Source organism: Pleurodeles waltl, chromosome 7 (assembly GCF_031143425.1).
Source record: "Pleurodeles waltl isolate 20211129_DDA chromosome 7, aPleWal1.hap1.20221129, whole genome shotgun sequence".
NCBI classification, from domain to species: domain Eukaryota; kingdom Metazoa; phylum Chordata; class Amphibia; order Caudata; family Salamandridae; genus Pleurodeles; species Pleurodeles waltl.
Genome location: NC_090446.1, coordinates 570379026 through 570403101, shown reverse-complemented (window position 1 = coordinate 570403101; position 24076 = coordinate 570379026). Strand labels below are relative to the sequence as shown.

Genomic DNA, 24076 nt, shown 5'->3' with positions numbered 1-24076 from the left:
ACAGCGTTCTTACCACTATTACAACCCCTCCCCTCAATGACCCCACTTACCCTGAAATGATGAGCGTTCCTGGCCCAGACCAGGCCGACGTTGCATGGATAGAAAAACCTGGCGTCACCCAGCTAGGTCAGGAAGGCCTAGCAGTAACTAAGATCTGCAGAGTAACACGCAAATTAATTAAGGGTACGAGGGAACAAGGGCCTGGGTACCTGGGGGAAGCGTACCTGGTCAAGCACTACCAAAGAATGCTAAATAGGCCGGCAATCAGCGCAAGTCAAATTCCCCCTTGACTAGATAAACAGCAGAGGTAACGAAAGAAAAGGGGCCCAGAAAAAGCCCTCTTTAAAGAAAATTACTCCTAGTAACATACGGTAAAGATTTCAATAAGCAATAATCGTGCCTCGGTTAGATCTCATTGGCTACGACACTGGCATGCGTAAATGAAACAAATCTAGCCTTGGCGCGCCGCCTACTGTACTGTACTGTTATCAGCTAGTGCAGTCTGGCGACATGCGCAAATTCTTGCCAGCTGGCCTGTGCGTGAAATGCCGCAGCATCGCAAAAGAGGCAAATGGGGAGCCGAGTGGGATAACGCATGACAGGGGGCCCGGTATGGAGCGCGCGCCCAACAAACGCGCCGTGCAAACCTCCGGCCCACAAGCCAAGCGGCAGAAGGTGGAAGATCAGGAACAAGCACGCCGTGCAAACCTCCGGCCCGCAATCCAAGCGGAAGAAGGAGGAGAAGGTGATCAGGTCTCAGAGAGGCAAAGGGGGTGTCGAGCGGGACAACGCGTGTCAGTTGACCCGGTATGGAGTGCACTCCAACAAGCGTGCCGTGCAAACCTCCGGCCCGCAAACCAAGCGGCAGGAGGACGAGAAGGGGGAAGATCAGGTCGTCGATCCACATCTGACTCAGACACCACGTCCACCTGGTGTCCGACGTTCCTCAGCTGACTCCTGGGACCGATTCCTGGTGCTCCAACACTGGTCCCGGGTGCTCCGACTGGCACAAAGACAGAGCCTTTTTGGGGGGGTGCTTAAATAGCCCCCACTCCAGTGTGCGGCGGCCAGGCCCAAGAGTTACGCGGCTCCTGCGTGCCCCCAAGGTATTGCTTCCACCCCCACACCTCGCGAGGTGTGAGGGCAGAATGCCTACGGCCAGCCCGACGCACAACTAGTGCGTGAGGTTTGGGCCATGGCGACCCCGACTACTAAGGGGCAGCGCTCCCCCCATTTTGGGGGGCGCTCTACCAAAATATTGGTTGGGTGGCACATCACAGAATTTGAGTTTACATGTTTAAGCCACATCCTTAATTAGATAGGTCAGGCCCCTTTCAAAGACCCCCCTTACCACACTTTTTTTTACATCCAACTTAAAGCCCTAGAGGGTTTTACAGTAGTCACTAGTTTGTTTAAAAAACTGTAAGATTTCAAAGTGTTTTTAGGAGGCTGTTGTGTGCTGGCAAATACCAAGTTAGCCAAAAATTAAGAGCTCGTGTCCTTTTTCTCCTGCCACCCTAAAGTTCTTGTCTTTCTCACTTTGTCACTGTTTTCTTGCCTTTCTACTCTGTTTTTCTCCCTTGTCTTGTTAGGGGTCAAAACCTGATGAAAAATAACACCTCTCCAAACATTAATGCCAGAGCAGATGATGCCATCCATCTGTAACCACAGAGGAAAATCAAGCACTGGGGGCATTTAAGGATGCAGCTCTTTTAGGTCTGCACCTCTGCTGTTATTAACGGAGCACACAGCCCAGCTCGAGGGGAGTGAAGGGGAAACCAACAGACTATGGAGGACCCCTGGGTCCATATGGAGTGGAACTGTCGCGCCGCACCGCGCGGCGCGAGCCGAGCGTTCGGCACAAGCCGCGCGTTCGGCTCGGGCCGCGCTTCGCGTCTCTAAGACGCGGCGCGCCCCGAGCCTTTCTTGCACCCTGCGAGGCCCCAGGACTTACTAGGGGCCTCGCGCTGCGCTCTCCCCCCGTCTTGTTGGGGTGTCCTGACCCCTCTTACCTGTTTGGGGCTCCTCTTTCTTCTTTTCTGTCTTTCTTCCTTTTTGGGGCTGTTCTCTCCTCTGTCCTTTATGTCTTTTCCCCTTCCCAGGTTACCTCTGTCTTCCCAGCATTCCTCCTTCCCTATTCTCTATGGTTTCTGCTCCAGTCTATTCTATCTACTTTTCCCTATGCAAGATGGTGTCCTTTTTCTTCCTGTGGGTCACTTCCTGTTTTTTGGTATATAAGGGCTGTGTTTTTCCTCCTTCTTTGCGCTGCAACACTTTCTGCTCAGTTAGTGTCTTCGCTCCTGATTTCCTTGCCTTTTGGTTTTGGACTCAGCATTCTGTGTTTCTGATTTTTGCTTCTTTTGGATTCCTGTTTGTTTGCTCTTGTTTTTTCTCCAGGAGTCTTCCTGTTTGGAGGTTTTTTCCCCTTTTTAAGGGGTTTTTTCCCTCTGGCGCTACTTTCTGAAGGGCACGGTCTGTTCTTGGTGTCTCCATTGCCTACAGCACCGTGGCTACCAGAAAGAGTCGCCCCTTTTTGGGCCAAAGTCGAACATTGAAGATTCACGCCACCCGATCTGCAAATTCCAGGCGCAAGCAGCACGTGAGTCGTGACAGATTGCAGCGCCAAACCATTCCGACGTCCTCAAACACCATGGATAATACAGTGGCGGCTGCTGCAGATCCGGAGCAATCTCTGTTGACCACGATTCAGCAACAAGCCCAGGAATTGCAACAACTACGTAACGAAAATGCTGCGTTACGACAGGCTTTGGCCCTTCGCACCAGTGATGTTCCGACAATCTCCGCTTCTACCCCTTGTTTCTCTGGGGAACCAACCAAGCTTCGCGAGTTCTTGGATGCTTTAACGGTGTATTTCGCCTTCCGACCTACTCAATTCTCCCACGACAGGACCAAGGTGGGTTATCTTATCAGTGCCTTATCCGGTCCAGCCTTGGCCTGGGCAACCCCGATGGTGTCCTCCAACGACCCTGTATTGTCAGACTATTCCGCCTTTGTGAGTCGCTTCAAACAGATGTTTAGTCGTCCGGGATTGGAAGCCTCCGCTGAAGAAGCCTTGTGCGACATCCAACAAGGCTCCCAAGACGTCCTGCAATATATAACCCGTTTTCGTCAGCTGGCGGCAGAGACCACTTGGGTGGAACGTACTCTGGTAACATTATTTCGTAGAGGGCTCAAAGAAGAAATAAAGGATGAACTAGTGCATTCTACCAGAGCGGAAGATCTTCGTGGCCTGATGGATCAAGCACTGTCCATCGAATATCGTCTTCAGGAACGGAGATCGGAGAAGAAAAGGAGTAGAGGGTTTGCCCAGCCAAGTAGCTCACGTGCATACCTGCAGCGTTCCGAGGAACCTCGCACTCCTGCTAGAGACACCGAAGGGGAACCCATGCAGGTGGATACTACCCGAGGTCCGCTCTCTGCTAGTGAACGAGAAGACAGACGCAAGAGAGGGTTGTGCCTGTATTGTGGTTCTGCTGGTCACATGCTCCGTACCTGTCCAGTACGTCCGTCCAGGCCTTCGGGAAACGCCACCTCCCGTCCTCTGTAAGAAGGGAGGGGACGGGATCTACAGCTATACCTTCCATCAGCTCCTTTAATGACAATACAACTGCCTTGTTCATCTTTCCTGTCCTGTTACAACTTCCTGACGGTCGTCAAGAAAAGACTATGGCATTACTAGATTGTGGTGCTAGTGGTATATACATGGACAAGACGTGGGCTGCTGCTAAACTAGTTCCTACTCAAGCAAAAGAAGTACCCGAACAGGTACACACTGTGGATGGATCTTTGATATCCTCTGGTCCTGTAGACACCACTACCCTGATGTTAAGTCTACAGGTGGGAAACCATCACGAACACATCTCCTTCGATCTTATTACGTCCCCTAACCATACCATCATTCTTGGAATTCCGTGGCTCATCAGACATAACCCATATATAAATTGGGTTACCCGGACAGTCTCTTTGTCTTCGCAATTTTGTCATGAGAACTGTTTTACTTCCGACAAATATTGGTCTCCGAAAAGATCCTTAGCTACTGAAGGTGCCACTGGTATGTCCATTAATACGGTCCAAGGGATCCCAGACCACTATTTGGAGTTTCAGGATGTTTTCCAAAAACCGTCAAAACCTGTGCTACCTCCACATCGAGAATATGATTGTGCAATTCCTTTGGAACCCGGCACAATTGTTCCTTTTGGGAGGATGTACTCCCTCACGGAACCCGAAAAGGAAGTTCTAAAGGAGTATCTGGACGAAAATATACAGAATGGTCTTATCGTTCCATCGTCGTCTCCGGCTGGGGCCCCTCTCTTTTTTGTGCCCAAGAAGACTAAGGATCTTCGTCCGTGCCTGGATTTTCGAGGTCTGAATAAAATTACCATTAAAGATCGTTATCCTTTGCCTCTCATCAGGGACATTCTGGAAGCAATCAGAGGGGCCCAACGTTTTACTAAATTGGATTTACGAGGAGCCTACCACCTTTTACGCATAAGAGAAGGCGACGAATGGAAGACAGCATTCAGGACCCCATTTGGCCATTTTGAATATAGGGTTATGCCATTTGGTCTTACTAACGCCCCCGCAATCTTCCAGAGATTTATGGACTCAGTGTTTTCAGACCTACTGAATCAGACAGTCGTGATCTACCTAGACGACATTCTTATTTATTCTAGAAATCCTGAACTCCATACTTCCCATGTGAAACAAGTTCTTCAAAGACTTCGTGATCATCAACTATTTTGCAAACCAGAGAAATGTGAGTTCGACATGACGGAAGTCAAATATCTGGGCTATCATTTAAGTCCCACCGGCATAGCTATGGATCAAGAAAAGGTACAAGCTATCCTAGAGTGGCCTTCTCCTTCTACCATAAAAGAAACACAATGTTTCCTAGGTTTAGCAAACTTCTATCGACAATTCATTCTAGACTTTGCCAGTCAGACTAGCCACATAACTCACACCTTAAAGAAGGACAATTTAAAGAAGGGGTTTGTCTGGACTGAGGCTGCTGAAGCAGCCTTTCAAAGCTTAAAGAGAGCCTTCACCCAAGCCCCCATCTTAAGACATCCAGATACCACCAAGCAATTTATAGTAGTAACTGATGCTTCTGAGAGAGCCATCGGAGCTGTCTTACTCCAACGACAAGAGGATGACGGCCTTGAACATCCTGTCTTCTATTTGTCTCATATCCTTTCCACAGCTGAACAACATTATTCCGTACTTGAAAGGGAATTATTGGCTCTGAAAACAGCCTGCCTTGAGTGGAGACAGTTTCTGATGGGTTCCAAGGAACCATTTGAGGTGAGGACAGACCACCGTAATTTACAATGTTTAAGAAATTTTGTATGTCAGAATAGTCGTCAGGCCCGCTGGGCCTTTTTCTTCAGTCAGTACGATTTTTATATTACATATATTCCAGGGTCTCAAAACATCCTGGCTGATGCTCTGTCTCGCCGATATCCAGAGTGTTCTCCTTCCTCATCTCAGTATCTTCTAGAACCCAGTAAGATCATTGGAGTGGCTCAGTCTTTCCTGGAAGAAGTACAACAAGAATACGCCAACCGATCGGACCATGACATAGAAGAACTAAGACCATTATTGTACAAGAAACAAGGATATTTTTATTACCAAGACCTGATATTCCTCCCTACAAACAAGGTGCAAAAGAAAGCATTACAAATGTGCCATGATTCCCCTGTAGCTGGTCACAGAGGCATCAAAGCCACACAAGAATTACTTTCACGATTTTTCTGGTGGCCTACCTGGAAACTGGATGTGGAAAAATACGTTCAGGCCTGTCCCATATGTGCCCAAGTCAAAATACCTCACACCAGACCGGCAGGATTACTACAGCCTTTGCCTGTTCCATCGGCCCCATGGCATACTATCTCTACTGATTTTATGTGTTCGCTCCCACCATCAGCAGGAAACCGGGTTATCATGGTCACAGTGGATTCTTTCACAAAGATGGCTCATTTCACTGGCCTAAAAAAGCTGCCTACTTCTCAAGAACTAAGTCAAATATTCATAGATCATGTCTTCCGTCTCCATGGACTTCCGCATACCATAATATCTGATAGAGGACCTCAGTACATCTCCCGATTTTGGAAGCATTTTTGTAAAACCCTGAATATAAATAGAGCCCTGTCTTCAGGGTTCCATCCTCAGACCAACGGACAGACTGAGCGTCTGAATCAAGGACTAGAGCAATATCTTCGATGCTTTTGCAATTCTACCCAAAGTAACTGGAGCACTTACCTCTCTTTAGCCGAGTTTTCCTACAATAACTCAGTCCATAGTGCCTCCAAGGTCACCCCCTTTTTCTGTTCCTATGGTTTTCATCCTACCTCTTTCCCTACTTCTCCACAATCCAACTCTCCTCTACCTGCTATTAACTATTTCTCCAAACGCCTTCTCCAACTCCATAAACTAATTCGATCTAATTTGTTACATACCAAGAGGTATATGAAGAAGGCTGCAGACAAGAGACGTACAACCAATCCAAATTATCATCTGCAAGATAAAGTCTGGCTCTCCTCCAAATTCTTGCCCTCACGTCTCTCTCAAAACAAATTCACACCTCGTTACTATGGGCCTTTCCGTATTCTCCAGTTGGTCAATCCTGTCACTGTCCGTCTTCACTTACCCCATACATGGAAGATCCATCCGGTTTTTCATGTTTCTCAGCTTAAACCTTATGTGCCTGATCCTTACTCACGTCAGTTTCCTTGTCCACCTCCTGTCCTTGTGGATGATACTCCTGAATATGAAGTGCAGGAAATTTGTGACTCTCGTCTTTTTCATAAACGACTTCAGTATCTGATTCATTGGAAGGGTTATCCTCTCAGTGAATGTTCATGGGAAGATGCCTCTTCCGTTCACGCTCCTCTTCTGATTCAACGCTTTCACCGTTTATTTCCTTTCAAACCAGGGCCTTCGGGAGGGGGGCCTACTGTCGCGCCGCACCGCGCGGCGCGAGCCGAGCGTTCGGCACAAGCCGCGCGTTCGGCTCGGGCCGCGCTTCGCGTCTCTAAGACGCGGCGCGCCCCGAGCCTTTCTTGCACCCTGCGAGGCCCCAGGACTTACTAGGGGCCTCGCGCTGCGCTCTCCCCCCGTCTTGTTGGGGTGTCCTGACCCCTCTTACCTGTTTGGGGCTCCTCTTTCTTCTTTTCTGTCTTTCTTCCTTTTTGGGGCTGTTCTCTCCTCTGTCCTTTATGTCTTTTCCCCTTCCCAGGTTACCTCTGTCTTCCCAGCATTCCTCCTTCCCTATTCTCTATGGTTTCTGCTCCAGTCTATTCTATCTACTTTTCCCTATGCAAGATGGTGTCCTTTTTCTTCCTGTGGGTCACTTCCTGTTTTTTGGTATATAAGGGCTGTGTTTTTCCTCCTTCTTTGCGCTGCAACACTTTCTGCTCAGTTAGTGTCTTCGCTCCTGATTTCCTTGCCTTTTGGTTTTGGACTCAGCATTCTGTGTTTCTGATTTTTGCTTCTTTTGGATTCCTGTTTGTTTGCTCTTGTTTTTTCTCCAGGAGTCTTCCTGTTTGGAGGTTTTTTCCCCTTTTTAAGGGGTTTTTTCCCTCTGGCGCTACTTTCTGAAGGGCACGGTCTGTTCTTGGTGTCTCCATTGCCTACAGCACCGTGGCTACCAGAAAGAGTCGCCCCTTTTTGGGCCAAAGTCGAACATTGAAGATTCACGCCACCCGATCTGCAAATTCCAGGCGCAAGCAGCACGTGAGTCGTGACAGGAACGTAGGAAGGTCAGGGGAGGTTTGAGGAAGAAAAAGCAGGAACATTCAAATAAAACGGAAGGAGGGAAAGATATGTCCAAAACTCAAAGATGACAGCTAGATAAGCAGGGCAGAGTGGAGGTCCAGCAGGCGCAAGAAAAGGGGACAAGATAAGGAGAGCTTCTAAAACCTCAGGAGCACGAGGGGGGAAGTGGGGTCCAGTGGGAGGGTGACTTGTGGGAGGAGTCAGGGCCAGGAGCAGATTATACATTAGCATAGCATTCTGGGTAACTTTAGCCCGTAGGCCTTTGGCACCAGGTGGTGCAGGTTTAGGACGTTACCAATCTTTAACAATAGATTTGCAACTTGCCATCGGACAAAGACTACACGTATTGCACTGAGTAGTTGTATGGAGAAAGTGACCTTGGCGTTTCTTAATAGTCATGTCCCACATGTGCATTTTGCCACACACTAGAAACCTCGGATTGCTGGTTTGGAAAGATGTCTACGCTTCTAGCACGATACTGTTGCTAGGAACAGGGGTCCAGCAGGCAGACTAGAATATATGAGTGACTGCTTCCCTGAACAGACACACACGCATACAGAGCATCAATCAGTAGCAGAGAGCTTGAAACTGAAATTATTCGTAACAGCCAAGAGCCTATATTCCTTCGTGAAACCCCAACTCTTTGATGAAATACATTTCTGTGTTGTGGATGTCAAGTAATTCCAGTGCTCAGGACAATTCCTTTGTGTCTCAACAGAAAGAACTAGACCAGAATTTCAAGGATAGTGTGCCGCCAACATATAGGAATACATTCAGGGTCCAGGACACATGGATGGGTGAAGCTCCTACCAAATCTGTGCCAATATATGTGCCTTAAGAACTAGAAACTGTCACCGGTAACAATACATTTCACAACTACTAAAACTTTTTAAAAACAAAAGACCGTGGCTGATGCTGGACAATTCCAGGAACAGAAAGTAGGATAGTCATCCGAGAAATTCTAACCCAAGTTAAAATGAGCGAAATGTTTCATGATTATAATTGTTAATTAGAAAAGCAGACATTTCTTGCGATAAGGAGTTTACTTTTTGGGTTACGTTCTTCGATGCAGCAAGCCAGGGTTTACTTTTCCTCACAAACAAAAACAGAAAGCCTTTTCAGAAATAAATAACTCTTGACTCTATTTGCGATTTTTGATACTCAGTATGGCAAATCCAACGGGGAGGCTTATAACTTTCTGAAAGGGCTAACCAGCAACTAGAGAAAAAGTGGCATTATATCTGCTAGAACGGCGGTGTTAACCAGGAGGCTGAGGAGGGTTGGTTCCAGGGGAGTTTGCTGTTCCACAGCAGCAGGGAAACACTGCTTGGAGGGGGGAGTGTGACTGTAGCAATCCAGCAGGTCCACGCACATGGAAACCAATCAGTGCCCTCTGTTGCAGGTGTAACTGCTTGCTAGGGAAAATGTAGAGCTTTTCCTCTGCTCCAGTTTACAGCAAAACTATAACAAAGGCTAGTGGTATCGCCGATAACAACCTTGCCCCATCCAAGACCTCTTCTAGCCTACTGCCACAGTGACTCCACCTCCAAGCAGAAGGGCATGCGACTACAACCACTAATACTTCTTCCATCAACCCACTCTTACCCTCTCTCTTATGCTACGACAGGAAGTGCTAGACAGCCATCAAGGTTCAACCCCATATGATAAAATAGGCTTTGCAAAATTTCCCAGCATAAAAAAGTTTAAGTCTGTAGTTTGTATCGGTAGCCACATTTCAATTGTCTTCTGAATTTCATTTCATCCTCTAAGTTTATGTCTAATGAATATTTCAGTGTTTTTATTTTTTGGCCTTTCTCTTCCAATTCTTTTGCAATTCTCCCAACTCTCTGTTTTCTCCACATTAACCTATTTTGCTTCTTTTCTTGCCATAATTTTGGTGTTCACTTTTTTTTGTACATTTCCTTATTGAAATTTACATTTTGCATGAAAAACAACCGTAGTGAAATACAAAGTACTCCACTCCAACATAAATACTATACTAAGTAAGACCCCAAAATGGAACAAAAAAGAAAATAGGTAAAAATGGAGGAAAAATAATCCTATAAGGAACAAAAGAGTCATCTCACTTAACAAATACAGTTTAAGCAATGCTTAAGATAGCCTATCTCCACAAAGTATACACCCAAAAAACAAATGGATTAAACCACCAGCCTCAAACATTTTATCCCAGAATTATATCATAGATGAAAGTATTCAAATCGCCACCATAGTTGAGCGGATAAAAGAAGTATACATACATAAGAGGAAGATAGTTAAAAATCACATAACCTAAAAAATGGACCCCAAATCTCGTTGAATACCTGCATTTGATCTTGATCCTTATAAATCCAGCTTTCATATGTAGCTAACTGGCAATGTTCAGCTAGCCCGTCTTGATGCGTGGGCACCTGAGCTGTATACCAATGCCTTAAAATGCAAATCTTAGCCACCATACGGGCCGTCAACATCTATCTTCACCAATGAGAAGTAGCACTATCTGAAGAAATAAAATTGTGTAACAAGGCTAGCTTGTTCAAATCTTTGAAAGGAATAAAACTAGTTAAGCGTAGTGTCTCCCATACAGAATGCTTATATATGGCAAATACTGGGCATGACCAAGGCATGTGGTACGAATCATATGCAACGTCTGAACACCTCCAACATGTCATACTAGGAACAAGATGAGCCTTATATAGTTTGAAAGGACACCAATACCAGCTATGGAGGATTTTCAAATAGCACACGTCTGAGTGAACGATCACAATACTTAAGAATTTCTTTCCAGTCACCATCTCCGTACTCTACACCCAGCCACTCCTGTTAATGGGATTTAACCACAAAGCAACTATCATGTGAGTAGAGATTGTCAATGAGTATTTGGAACATATTCGTCACCCCTACCTTGGTAAAGCCTCACAACTTGAGGTTTTTTAGAATCAGTGGAGCCAAGAGATGAATCGGATCCCGGCCAGAGCTGTGACTGGGGAAGCGAAATTGCTGCTTTATCTTCTCAAAGAAGCGAAACAAATCTCGCAAAAAATGTTGAGCCAGATAGTGAAGCAGCATGTCTGGAAAATGGAGACCACTGGGCTGGTATCCGCATGAAACTCTGACGATTTAAGATGCAGTTTCCTGCCAGCCCAGATAAACCTCTTTATGCTCCGATTTATGTTATGAAGGGTACGCGCAGAAATCAAAAAGGGCAGCATACCAAAAACATAGTTACATCTGTAAGTCCCCATCTTAATCATCTGTACTCTACCCCAAAAAGAGACCTGTAGGGCACACCATCTTGTGAAGTCCTGCTCTATTCTATTCATCAATGGTTAGATATTATCAGCCACAATATTGTCCAACCCCTATTTATCAGTAAACTCAGTTACTTCAAACCTGGGACCTTCCACTAGAAGCTTAAAGCATCTTGGTGAGTTCTACAATCTTTATGCGCGAGTGGAAGTTCCCCACACTCAGACCAATTTATCTTATATCCAGAGAAGACTGAAAAAGCATAAATTAAATACATGAGTTCTGGAACAGAAGAGTATAGCTCACTCAGAGTCGATAAAATCTATATCTGCATTTAACAAGATTTTGCAGGCACCAAGAGGTTTTTCTATTCCCAGCACAAGGGGAAACTGACAGATTGCTGCTGCCAATGATTCAATTGCTGAAAGAAACAACAATGGTGACAACAGACAACCTTGTCTTGTGCCCCGCGAGATATGAAAGGCTTTGATAAATGACCTCCACAGTCAATCCTGAGTATATCCATCGGGAGTTTTGGACAGAAAGCCAGGCCCTATCCCTGCCCTGTTTAACGTACAGAAAATATACCTGCTCTCAACCAGGTCAAAAGCCTTCTCTGCGTCCAAAATGTTCATCTAAGTAATTTCGTATTTACATGCAAACTCTTGATCCACAGCTACAAGGCAATGCACAACATAGAACCGGCATACCTCAACCACCGCCTCGCCTTTTACATACCCAACAGACATCCCAGTTCTTCCCAGCTCACACTTGCAGCCGCTTCCAAGATCCAGAAAAGCAGAGCAGGAGGAAGATCCTTCTACCTAGCAGCCCGGACATGGAACGCATTACCTCTCAAGCTCAGGCAGACTGCATTACTGAAGCAGTTCAGGAAGGACCTCAAGACCTGGCTCTTCGACTAAGCAGCATGCCCACAAACAGTGCCTTGAGACCCTACCGGTGATTAGTTGCACATTACAAATCACTGATTGACTGATTGATTGAACAGAAGACGCATACGAATATGGGAAGAACGTTGCAGTAAAAAAAACAACCTGGGAGCTATGAATCAAACTGGGGAGAACTTTCTTGAGGCGGCTTGCAAGGACCTTTGTAAGAATTTTCTTGAGTGCATTGATGTAAGAAAATGGATGATACTATGAGCAGGTAGTAAGATCCTTATAGGGCTTCAAAATAAGGCAGTTAAAACAGCCAGGTCTTTAGCCATTTTCAAAACTCGACAAAGGAAGTACACAGACTGGGTAAGGCACAAACTAAGATTAGATGGTCTCATGCCATTTTGCACACTCAAAGACACAATAATATGTGTGCCTTTACGGTCATCCCCCATTACCCAAAGAATCTGGCCTCAAGCACATTTTGCAAATTCCACTGAAGAGTTCTGGCAACTTTGTGCAAATTTTACCTGATCTGTCCAACTGTTCTACGCTTGCAGCACATGTGCCTTCCAACTGTTCTACGCTTGCAGCACATGTGCCTTCAGCAAGGGCCTTCTGAACCTAAAAGAAGAACTATCCTGGACAACAGTCTTCATCGTTTCTCAGCCAGTTTTCAAATGATGATGCTGTTGCTAGGAGCAGGTTTTCAGAATTGCTAGGAGAAGGTTTTCAGAAACATATAGTTAAGGAAACATCTGTTAATGCAGTAACAGATACAAATGAATGATAGGGAGGATGTCGTCACTGGAATGTATGGTTAAGGTGATATCTTTTCCCAAGCTAATTAGTTTACTTAATTGGATTAATATTGTAGGAATCCTTTCAATAGGGGGCATTGACAATTAGAAACGAAAATATAGTTTGTTACAGAATGATATATATACACACCTCTATAGTATTATTAAATTTAAGTCTTAATGAAAATGATATAGTCTTGATTTTTTAGGTTTATCTGTGCCTTCATCACCAGGCCAAACTAAATTTATTTCACCCTATTGCAGCTAATGTCCGTTATTCAGTTGGTGCTTTTGAATATCCTGACAATCAAGAGACATCAACATTAAGTGCACTGCTTGATGCATCTAAAGCTTTCAAACTAGAGAAGTGGGATGTTTTGTAGTCTAGAATGGATTTATTCTACCTCCCAGGTAACCGAGGTACTATTTGCAAGATCGTTAGTCAACTATTTTAAATGGACAGGAGCACAATCCACTTTGATAGAGATCTGTGGCAGAGTTGTCAATCCTTGTTTATTTGATTAGTTAGTTCCATAGAAAAACGTAGCATAAGTGAGTTGATGGATTTAGACCAAAGAGCTATTTTAGTGATGCACAGGCACAAAGCTTCAATGAAGTTTTATTTCATTGATCCAGAGAGGCGATAAGCGGCTTGAAAGCATCACTTATAAACAAAATCCAGCCTAAGGTCTACAGGCGAGTTTTCAAACTATCTCAATCAACCTCGCCAGCGCAGCTTCATTTGGAATTAAGGTTAGTTTGGCAAGACCTGACAGCAAAAGCTGAGACAATAAAGATCTGGTATAAAATTAGTCGCTCAGCTGATAAATTAAACAACGCCCTGTGGTTGGCTTTGGAAACTGACCTGCAGTCAACCTATAACAAATATCTACAGTCATTCATTAGTCAACTACATCTGCAGGAGCTGTGGGTGGCAGCACCTTCATATAACACATTCACAAAAGGTGCCAATAAGGCCAGCAAACCTTGGTCTTTCATTCAAGATAAAACTAAATTCAGTGCCTGCTCCCACGCGTGGATGGTTACAAGGCACTATGTCAAACTAGAGCTGGCTGCATACCTTTCCATACCATACTCGCCGCTAATGAAAAACCAGCTATTGATAATGCGATTGGGCAATTTACCAACTACAGCAAACATTCCAGTATGGAGGAATTCAAGTCCAGCGCAAGGTAGGCATTGCAAACGCCACAAGGAAGTTCTCATTCATATAATCTGTGCTTGTCCATGTCTGTATGACATCCGGAGGAGGCTTCTCAAGAGAACGTTTAATAATAGAGGGTTCGAGACTTGTAGAGCAGCCATAGCAGCTTGCTTCAATCCACAGAATCCGCACGTTTGTTAGGTTTGAGGCTCTAGCGCTGCAGTAAAAGTGGTGCATATGTTCTTAGCTCATTGGAATAGTTATTAAAACAGTTTATTATTTAATCTCTTTGAACTAATAGCTGCTATCTTTGTTAGTATTTGCTATTGATACAGCACTTGCACTCTGGGCATCTGTAAAGGAACTATTACTGATGTTGGGTGCACAAGCGCACCAAAGGCACTTTAGTCTGACAATGTTCAATAGTTTAAAAAATGTGATGTGTCGAATTATAGCTGTTGGGGTGACAAGCACATTTTAAGCACTTTAGCTAGATTTAAATTATAGATGTTTTAATATTAAGAGCACTTTTCAAACTCTTTTAAACCTTTAGGGTATTAATGAACAGGACGTCATAGTCGAGCACCTGGACTTTCCACTTCTAGAGCCTAGGAGGGCTGTGGATAGTTAAAAGATAATTTGCTGTGCACACTCCACTTTAAAAGCACTGGAGAGATGTTAATGTCAAGAAACCTTTTAATTTTAAAGATGTCCATTTTGTAAAGGAATTTTAATTGTAGTAAAATGTATTTAACTAATATATAAGATGCACAATCGTTATGGTTTTAATTAAATGAAACAATACAATCAAATATATCATTTTGCTGTATTAAAGAGCAGGCAAAAGAACACAGAAAAAACTCTGGTGTAAAAAGAGCTCTGCATTAAGAACTAAGAATAAAGCTAGCTCTGGTGAATCAGTTACAATTGTCTTTCCCGGGTAGGGGACAATATGAGCTTTGGAGGGCCTAAGTCTGTGGGAGCGTGAATTAATTATCTACAGTGAATTAAATGTCTCACTTAGAAAATAAATTAAAATCATACAGACAACCACCATGCTTTTGTTGTTCCCACATGTGCTCAACAAACATTTTTTATAGGATAAATCAGGTAAAGATTGTATGGGTGGGAACAACTCACAACACAAGCAAATTACCATACTGTTCTTCGTGGGGAGAGGAGAGGACAGGAGAGGGAAGGGGAAACAATGTTGATCAGAACAATTTAGTCCTTTATACTTGCTGAGGTTAGGTTTACTCCCCCCCATCTGCGCTTTCCACATGGTTCCATTCACAAAAAAAAAATCTTACATTAGTTAAAGGTTCCTCCTGTAGGCATGGATCTAAATAGGCATACAGTAATATGCCACAGCATTTTGGGAAGTTCCACAGGGGGAGGGTTGGGATGGGGGGCATTTGATGGGGAGCAGGTTAGGGAAAATGTATAAAAAATGCCCTTGTTAACGCGTCCCTCTATGATAATTTATTACACATCAGGACTCGTTTTAGGCCAATGAATCTTTTGACCCAGTTGAGAGACACCTTAGGACGAGATAGTTAATCAATATGTCAATCAATACGTCAATAATGTCATCAATATTTATTATCACAATGCATTTTACTTTAGTCAAAGGCATTATTCAAGTCAGGACACCACCATGACTCTGCAGTCATGAATAACCACACCAGTTTAGTAGTATTTTATGAGATTTATTCCCTATTGATTACAATTCTAAAAGCAGATTTATTAATCTCACAACCAAGAAACACAATAGCATCGTCACGATATGGCAACTCTGATAAGACTTCATCAAAGCAAGAATCATAAACATCAGAACATAACACGGCTTGAACATAAACTATCTTTAGCAGAATATCGCCAACACAGCATTGATTCAGTCGTTTGTCTATTTGCGTCAGTTTTAGTGAATCCCTCTGAACTAACCTCTAATTAGCATTGGCATGTTGGGCTTCATGCAAAACAATTTAGAACACCAATTTGGAAAACATATAGCTATGATCTCTGTCAAAATAAGCAGTTGGTACCTAGAAAGGAAAAGCAAACAGACAAATCACAATTTCATTGTCATAGTTACCCTCCAAGGTTTGGGTCAGCACTCAGGTTCAATCTTCGTCTTCAGGACATCAGTTGATTCATCATCAGTCAAAACTCAGCTCTCAGGAGGAAAAGGGGCACTTCCCTCATAAGGAGGTAGTGTAAAATGGGCAATCTAAGGAAGAGTATGGTTTAAGTAAAACCAATAAGCCACCAAACAGAGTGACAAAGTTTCTGGATCAAATCAACAGCATTTCCCTAACCAATCTAAATGGCTCCGCGTGTCATAGGTTTTCATCCCTTTTTCGTTGTACATTCCCCTAAAACTTGATTGGACGGATGTTGCACCCCACTATCTCAATAAATCTTTCACCCCACATTAGTTCACAGACAGTTTATTGGTCCATGTGATTGACGTCTTCAGAGGTAGCACGTCTGGTATGATTTCATCCTTCTGTAATTCTTTGCACATCTTTTGGTCAGTAGCTCCATTGTCTGTACCGATCTGAGCGACCTTGTACATTACATTAATCTACACTGTTGCCTTTTAGCTAGTACATGTCTACAAGCAATATGAATTTCATGAGAACGGATCTACTATGGTTACATTCAGCTTCTAGTTCGAAGAAAACAAGAGGTCATGTCCTTTTGCAAGTCAGCACACTGCACGTTTAGAAAGCACATTTAATATGAGAGCCAGGCAGCTAAGCTTCGGCTCATGCTAACTTAAGGCCTACAAAACTTATTTAGCAAAAACAAAAAACTTCAATAACATAATCATTAATAATTAAAATAAAACTATTCAACTACAATAATTCATAAACATTAGTAGTTTTCATTAGTCCAGGTATACATTGACGGCCACTCCCCGTGGTCACATTTCAAGTGCACGTTTTAGCAAAATATACTAATACAGTTTCTATGCAGCATCATCACACATTAATTCATAAACATTTCATGTTAATATAGATTATATAAGCTACGCTCTCTCACCCTCTTCACCATCATTCTAATAAAGGGCAGAAAATATTGCATACTTTGAGCGAGAGAAATGATGAGGGAGATAATGATATTGACCTGCCATGTTAATGACCTTCATACTAAACAAAAGAAAAGACTGACAGAACAGTATATGCGGGATAATGAAGCCCAGGTTTTTATATTGGAGGAAACACATTTGACTTCATCAGATTAAGGCCATTTTTCGTAAACAGAGTTGGGTAAACCAAACAGTAAGCGCTAATCAAGCAATTAATTCTTAAGGGTGGCAATTCCTACTGAGAAAAAATAGCGGAGATTGCTCTGTATTTTAAAAGGTCTAACACAACAGGTAGATGAGTCATTTGGAAGCTTAGAGGTGGAAGGATAATTTGTACTTGTGCAGGATACTATGGTCCAAACTGTGACATCACAGCTCCTCTTAACACTCTCTGTTCGAATTTACTAGAGTCCCCAATCCCCACTGTGATCAGGGGAGTTTTAACACCCTCCAAGACAGTGAGCTAGATAGTTCAACCAAAGGGCAGGGAACAAATACTCCTACGGTAGCGAAGACGTTAAAAAACCTGATGCCGCATTATGGTTTATATGATGCTTGGTGTAAAGTATCTGGTTTTAACAGGGGATATACCTTTTACAGTAAAAAAATATACTGTAGCTTCTCCAGAATAGAACTATTTCTTGTAGCTAACACTTTAGCACTTAAAGTGAAAGAAGTCAGGTATATCCTGGTCCTTTGTTCTGATCACTCTGCTGTCCCCTTAACACTACAATGCCCTGAATTGAAAACAGAGGTTAGATGGACAGTAACCCAGATACTTTTGGCCGATCCCCAGATAATGCACAAGCTGGGAGAGCAAAGCAAACAATATTTTGGAAATAATATTGAGACTGCTGTTCCCCAGCAATGGTATGGGATGTCTTTAAGGCATGCATATGTGGGATACTGCATATAGTGGGATCACTAAAAGCATGGAACACCCGAAAGGAAGACAGGAAGCATGAGGAAAAAAATCATGACTTAGAGAACTCCTTTTTTGGAGTCTACCTCTCTGGAGTAAACAAAGGTCAAGAGGCAAAAGTTTTTCGAGAAATAAGAGGTCTTTAAGGAATTAAGAAAGAGTAGATTGAGAGCTAAGTGGCATGTGAGTCAGTTGGCATGTTATGAATATGGGGAAGAGAGTGACCAAACGCTGGTGTGGAAAATAGGAGCAGACAAGACCAAGATTTATATTGGTAAAGTAATAGTGGATGAAGAGGGTAATACATCAGATGATCTCAAGCAACTTGAACCAGGTGTTTTGGAATTTTTATACAAAGACAAACAGCCCTGACCTTTTATTCTTAACAGAATGGCTAGAAGATAAACAACTTCTGGTCTTAGCAGAGTGAGATGGAAAATTATCATTACAGAAAAAACAGCAGAAGTGATCTTAGAGCAGAGTCAATTCATCAAGCAGTGGGAAGGCAGCTGGCCCCAATTCCCTTCCAGTAGAACTTTATAAAGTGCTGAAAGACATTACAATTCAAGTTTGGGAGCATTTTTAACATAACACATTCAAACAAGGTGGAGATACCCCCGAGTTGGAACAATGCTCCAATCACTTTCATTTTTAAACGCAATAAAGATACGATAAAAGCAGATTGCTACGGATCAATATCTCTCCTCAATTATGGTTCTAAGATTAACCCATGGATTTTTGCAGTAAGACTCTCAATGACAGCTGGAAATGATATTCATCTAGACCAGAAAGGCTTTCTGCTGGGTGCACACATCCATGGCCTTACGCACCTTCTAGTATTCTCTATTCATAGGGAGACTTCATATTCTGACCTGTTAGCCACAGTTATTTAACAGTTTTAGAGGTACACAGCAGGTACTCCCATTCTCCCTGGTACTGTTTGGGTTACACATACACCACGCACAAGCCTGTAGAAAGGATGAAGGGACTGTTCCATACTCAGGATTTCTGAGAACAAGATTGCTGTGTACGCAGATGATATTTTCTACACTAAAGTTTCAAGTAAAACGGTCTCCTGAATGGAAGAGATTACAGACACATTTTGGTGTTCAATTAATAAGTCAAAAACCAAAATAATGGGCAGGAATTTAGCAAATATTAGTTATAAAAAACCGCAATCTGAGATCAGGTATTTGGGCATCGTAGTTACACAAAAACTTGAGGAGTTACCAATATGTAATCTGAGGAAGATAAAAGCGATCAGTGAGCTACTGCATAAATGGAGGAATCTCCCTCTGACAATATATGAACGAACTTGATCAAAATGCCGATTAACACATTAACATATTTGCAAAGATTCCGGTTAAGCTGTGCAGTTCTATATGGGCATCCAAGGGCAAGAGACAAGCTGGAAATAGTTGAGAAGGAAGCTTGCGGTTTGGCACTCCCTGGTGTGCAGATGTATTGCTACTGCTTCCGGTTTAAGAACTGTAGAATACTTTAGTTCAGGTTTGATGATTCACGTAGAGTAAGGGTATTCTCCTCTTTGATAAAGTAACAGTGCCGGGAAAGTTTCATGCATAAATTTAGTGATCCCATTTTCTTCAAACAAAGTTTGTCTGAAGGCACTGCAAGCTACTTCAGAGGTTCTGGCGTAACCTGAGAAAGATACTAAGGATTGAATACTACACAACATTTGCTCCCACCTAGCATTCCCCTGGTACGCCGGCTTTTCTGGAAGCCAATTTTAGCCTCTCACTAAGAGAGGAAGGCCTAGTACATTGGGGCAACTGGATAATCAATGGGAGGCAAGGTGCTAACTGAGGCGTAAAGTGGTACAATCTCAACGTTCAAATACCTTCAATTAATATCCTAGTGGTTCACACAAAAGTGGGCGGTATGCGAAGTTTGGAAATATGAGGAGAGAATACAGGATCCATCACAGATAAAAATGGAGGTGCGCTTGCAGCACTGGGAGCTAATAAAAGCAAAGGACAGGAAGTTGAAGACCCGCTACAACCCTGGGAAGGATACGTGTCAACATCAGAGCAGACACATTTATGGCAAGCATCTCTTAGTATTCTTTACTCCATTATAGGACCTACTACCTAAAAGAATAATAATTTTTATAAGCTCCACAGAATTTAACTGACCATAAGGAAGATAGCAAAATTCGCCAAGTGTTCAGTGCCAAGTTGTAAATGGTTTAGAGAGAACAGAGCCACCGACCGGGCACATGCTCATGACCTGTCCAGCACTTGTCAGCTTTTGGGAAGACATGTTTGGCATATTATTGCGTATTCTAGGCATGAGAATAAAGGTAAGCCTCTCCTTGAGCTTTTTGGCACCGATATCCGGCTCAGTGCACTTATATTGTTATCTCAGCAAAAACATCTCTGTGGATAAAGCATGCAGGCTGGGATTAGAATCCAGTGACATGACAATAGATAAAGACTCGTGGGCTGACTTCTTACTATGGCATACAGGATTTCAGTATCCCCATATCTCTTAGGAGTAACCCAATAATGGTTGAAATATTTGACTCTAGAAGTCTCATTGGACCGAAAAATACAACAGTGCTTTGCTAAGGGCTTTCCAGTCAGCCCACAATTACCATCTAATGGTGAGTGAGGGCAAAAAATAGTTAAATATGAACTTTTTGTGGACAAACCAGCACAACAGGAGAATTGAGTTAGTGTGCACAACAATTAAAGAAAAGCGAACAAAAATAAAAAACGTCAGACCCCAACCTAAGTAATAAGAACAAAATGTAATATTAGTTCTGAAGAAAATATGAAAAAAATAAGGAAATTAAGGTGGGCGGGGGCAAAATATTCAGCACTATTATAAAACGTTTGGGATTTTTACTATCAAACGTGCCCACTAGAGGGCAGTAGGTAACCAAAAATAACCAATGGCTAAGGAAGCGGAGCTCAAGGACGACCATAGACCACAAAAGAGCTAGACAAGGGTCAGTTAATTAGGGACCACGGGCGGGCTCTGCTTGTTTACTTTTTAGAAGTTCCGACATGGGGGCTGGCAATAGTTTTTTTGTAACCGTTATTGTTCCCACGTTGTTCGGGGCGGGTGTCTAGGGATCCAGTCAGGAAAGTTGATGCCAGTGGCGTATCTCCAATGGGTATTAAGTCTATGCAGCTCTCCCTACAGGCACAGCCATTATCCTGAATTCTGTGCCCTGGTCTAGGTGGTCTAAGGTTTTCAGTTTTCCGCTTCTGTCCTTTTAGGGAATTCAGTTCTTCCAGGAGACACCTTCTGCCCCAAGAAGAGATGGGTGAAAACATTCCAGAAATCCTGTTCAGGATGTGGCTTACAGACATTCCTTGATCCACACACAGGAAGCAAAGACTTGAGTAAGAGAGAGGACGATCTTTTCCAATGTTCTTGTAACTGGAAGTGGGCAGAACGACTGCTTTGTCATAAATGATGTCATTTCAGGTGTAGCAGTAATGTCAATAAAGTCATAGAACGCCATGCGTGATGGTATATGTGAGGTGGCAAGCAGTGCAGGGTAAGGATGCGAGTTGTAATTAGTTTAGGGCATTATTTATAGTTACTTGAGATCACCATAGTTGGTGAAATTTCAGTGGTTTCGTTTGTTTAAAAGGATGTGTTTCAACTGATGTTTTTACCTAACTAAAATGTCCCTTTAACCTTTGTTTTTTCTGTGAATTTGTAAGGTAAAGTAACATAATATTACAATTCCTAACTATGCTACCACTTTAACCTTTGTTTTTTTTCGAATGAATGTCACAGCCCTCGGGGAGTAATAAACCCCTGCTGTGCATTTGCGTGGGATTTGGTGCAGGGAGTGACCTGAGGCCATGCCCTGTGCCTTACTGCCTGGGAGCGTGCACAGCTACGTTATGTAACAATATATATAAAATGTGTCATTTGAAGGTAGGCAGACCTACTGTCTTTGTCAAAGGGTCAAAATATAACAAGCAAGGGCACTACTGGCTTTATCAAGGGGTCAGCACATCAACATTATATAAAGGAGACCGGATCACCTATTGGTGCTTATGTGTCTAAAGGAAGTGGGCTCTCTGTAAACAGCTACGCAGAGGACGAAAGATGTGCGTAGTAGGAGCTTTGGCGCATAATGGACCTACAGTGTCTGGAGGTTGGGGGCTCTCCTTGAAAACTTGTGCACATGGCGAAGGATGTGCACAGTGAGATAGTGTGTCTAGAGGGAGAGAGCTACAGTGGAACTATTTGATATAAGCACGTATGTTTATGTAATTTTTGTTTTAAATGATTCTGCACCAACCATTTAGTACTTATTTTTAAGTCTGTAAAGTTATAGAATAAACTGAACAAAAAGATTAGTGGATAATGTTATAGAACAGGTCATGGTAGGGGCGAACATTATAGTTTGCTCAGTAAACAAAAACTGGTGAATTTCAGTGTTTTTAGGTTTAAAATTGCATTTTCTAACTGACATTTCCACCTAAATATAACATTACTTCAATATTTCCACCTAAATATAACATTACTTCAACATTGAATTTCTCAGTTTTTTGTAAGGTAAAGTAAGATATTGTTACCTTACCTAGCTATAACGCCACTTTAATCTTTGTTTTTTTTCCAGTGAATTTCTAGGATTTTTGTTTTAACGCAAGTATGTTCTTACCCACTGGAGGCACCCACCCCTGACCCCCTTCCATGGAACAGCTAGCCAATGAGAGCGCTCATGACAAAATAAAAGGGTGTCATTTTAAGCAGGAAGCTGGGTTCTGGTAGAAGTACCCCCCATTTTTTGCCTGGTTTTTGATGCAACTTTGACTGAAGTGCACTGGGTTACTGCTAACCAGGTCTTCAGTGCCAATGTTTCTTACCCAAAACAAGACACTTAGGGGGTCATTCGCCACCGACCACGGGAGCACCGCCAACAGGCTGGCGGTGCTCCCACGAGCATTCTGACCGCGGCAGTTCAGCCGCGGTCAGAAGCGGCAAGTCGGCGGGCTCCCGCCGACTTACCGCTGCTCGGGGGAATCCTTCATGGCGGCGGAGCGCGCTCCGCCGCCATGAGGATTCTGACCCCCCCTACCGCCATCCTGTTCATGGCGGGAAAGCCGCCATGAACAGGATGGCGGTAGGGGGGGTCGCGGGGCCCCTGGGGGCCCCTGCCGTGCCCATGCCAATGGCATGGGCACGGCAGGGGCCCCCGTAAGAGGGCCCCGCAAAGTATTTCAGTGTCTGCCTTGCAGACACTGAAATACGCGACGGGTGCCACTGCACCCGTCGCACCTTCCCACTCCGCCGGCTCGATTACGAGCCGGCATCCTCGTGGGAAGGGAGTTTTTCCCTGGGCTGGCGGGCGGTCTTTTGGAGACCGCCCGCCAGCCCAGGGAAAAACTCATAATACCCTCGCGGTCTTCTGACCGCGGAGCGGTATAATGGGGGCGGAATTCTGGCGGGCGGCCTCCACCGCCCGCCAGAATCAGAATCACCCCCTTAGTCACTTGAGCCCCAAGTGGCCAGGTCCCTTTAGCACCTCTGTAAGTCCCTAGTAAATGGTACCTCTGGTAACTAGGGCCTAGGTACTAAAGAGGATCCCCAAGAGCTGCAGCATCCCTTGTGCCACTCTAAGGGACTCAACACCAACCACATGCAGACTGCCACAGCTGGCTGCCTGACAAGGTGCTCCCAAAAGTGAAAAAAAAACATGACACACAGCCTGTGTGCCATGCCCCTAAACACTGCAGGTAATATTTATAAACCACCTCTACACCAGGGCCTTACAGCCTTAAGACAGGAAGCATTACATTACATGTGTGGACATATCTGCAAGAGCAGATATGCCCCTGCTACATCTTTGTCAATTCTTATACATGGTAAATGAACTGTGAAGCCATTTTAAATACATGTGGTGGAAGCTGGTCAAGACGAGTTCCCGAGCTACATGTGGCTTCACTGAAAATAGGGATGTTTGGTATCAAACATCTTGTATTAATAAACCCTCACTTATGCCAGTGGTGAATTTATTAATACATATACCCAGGGGGCACCTTGCAGGTGCCCCCTAAAACACACCAACTGCTGGTGGGCTCACTTGACTAGCTGCCACCAACAGACAACGTTCTGACCCCAGGGGTGAAAGCCTTTGCTCTCTGGAGATCAGAAACAAATCCTACTCTG

The 24076-nt window shown here is 43.8% G+C and overlaps 1 protein-coding gene and 1 pseudogene across 1 annotated transcript in view; both read right to left on the bottom strand.

Annotated features, from left to right (window-relative positions):
• Positions 1–24076, bottom strand: part of PELO (pelota mRNA surveillance and ribosome rescue factor) — a 193922-nt gene that overhangs the window by 45322 nt on the left and 124524 nt on the right. The gene's annotated exons all lie outside the window — the stretch shown is intronic.
• On the bottom strand, positions 338–444 carry LOC138247481 (U4 spliceosomal RNA; annotated as a pseudogene).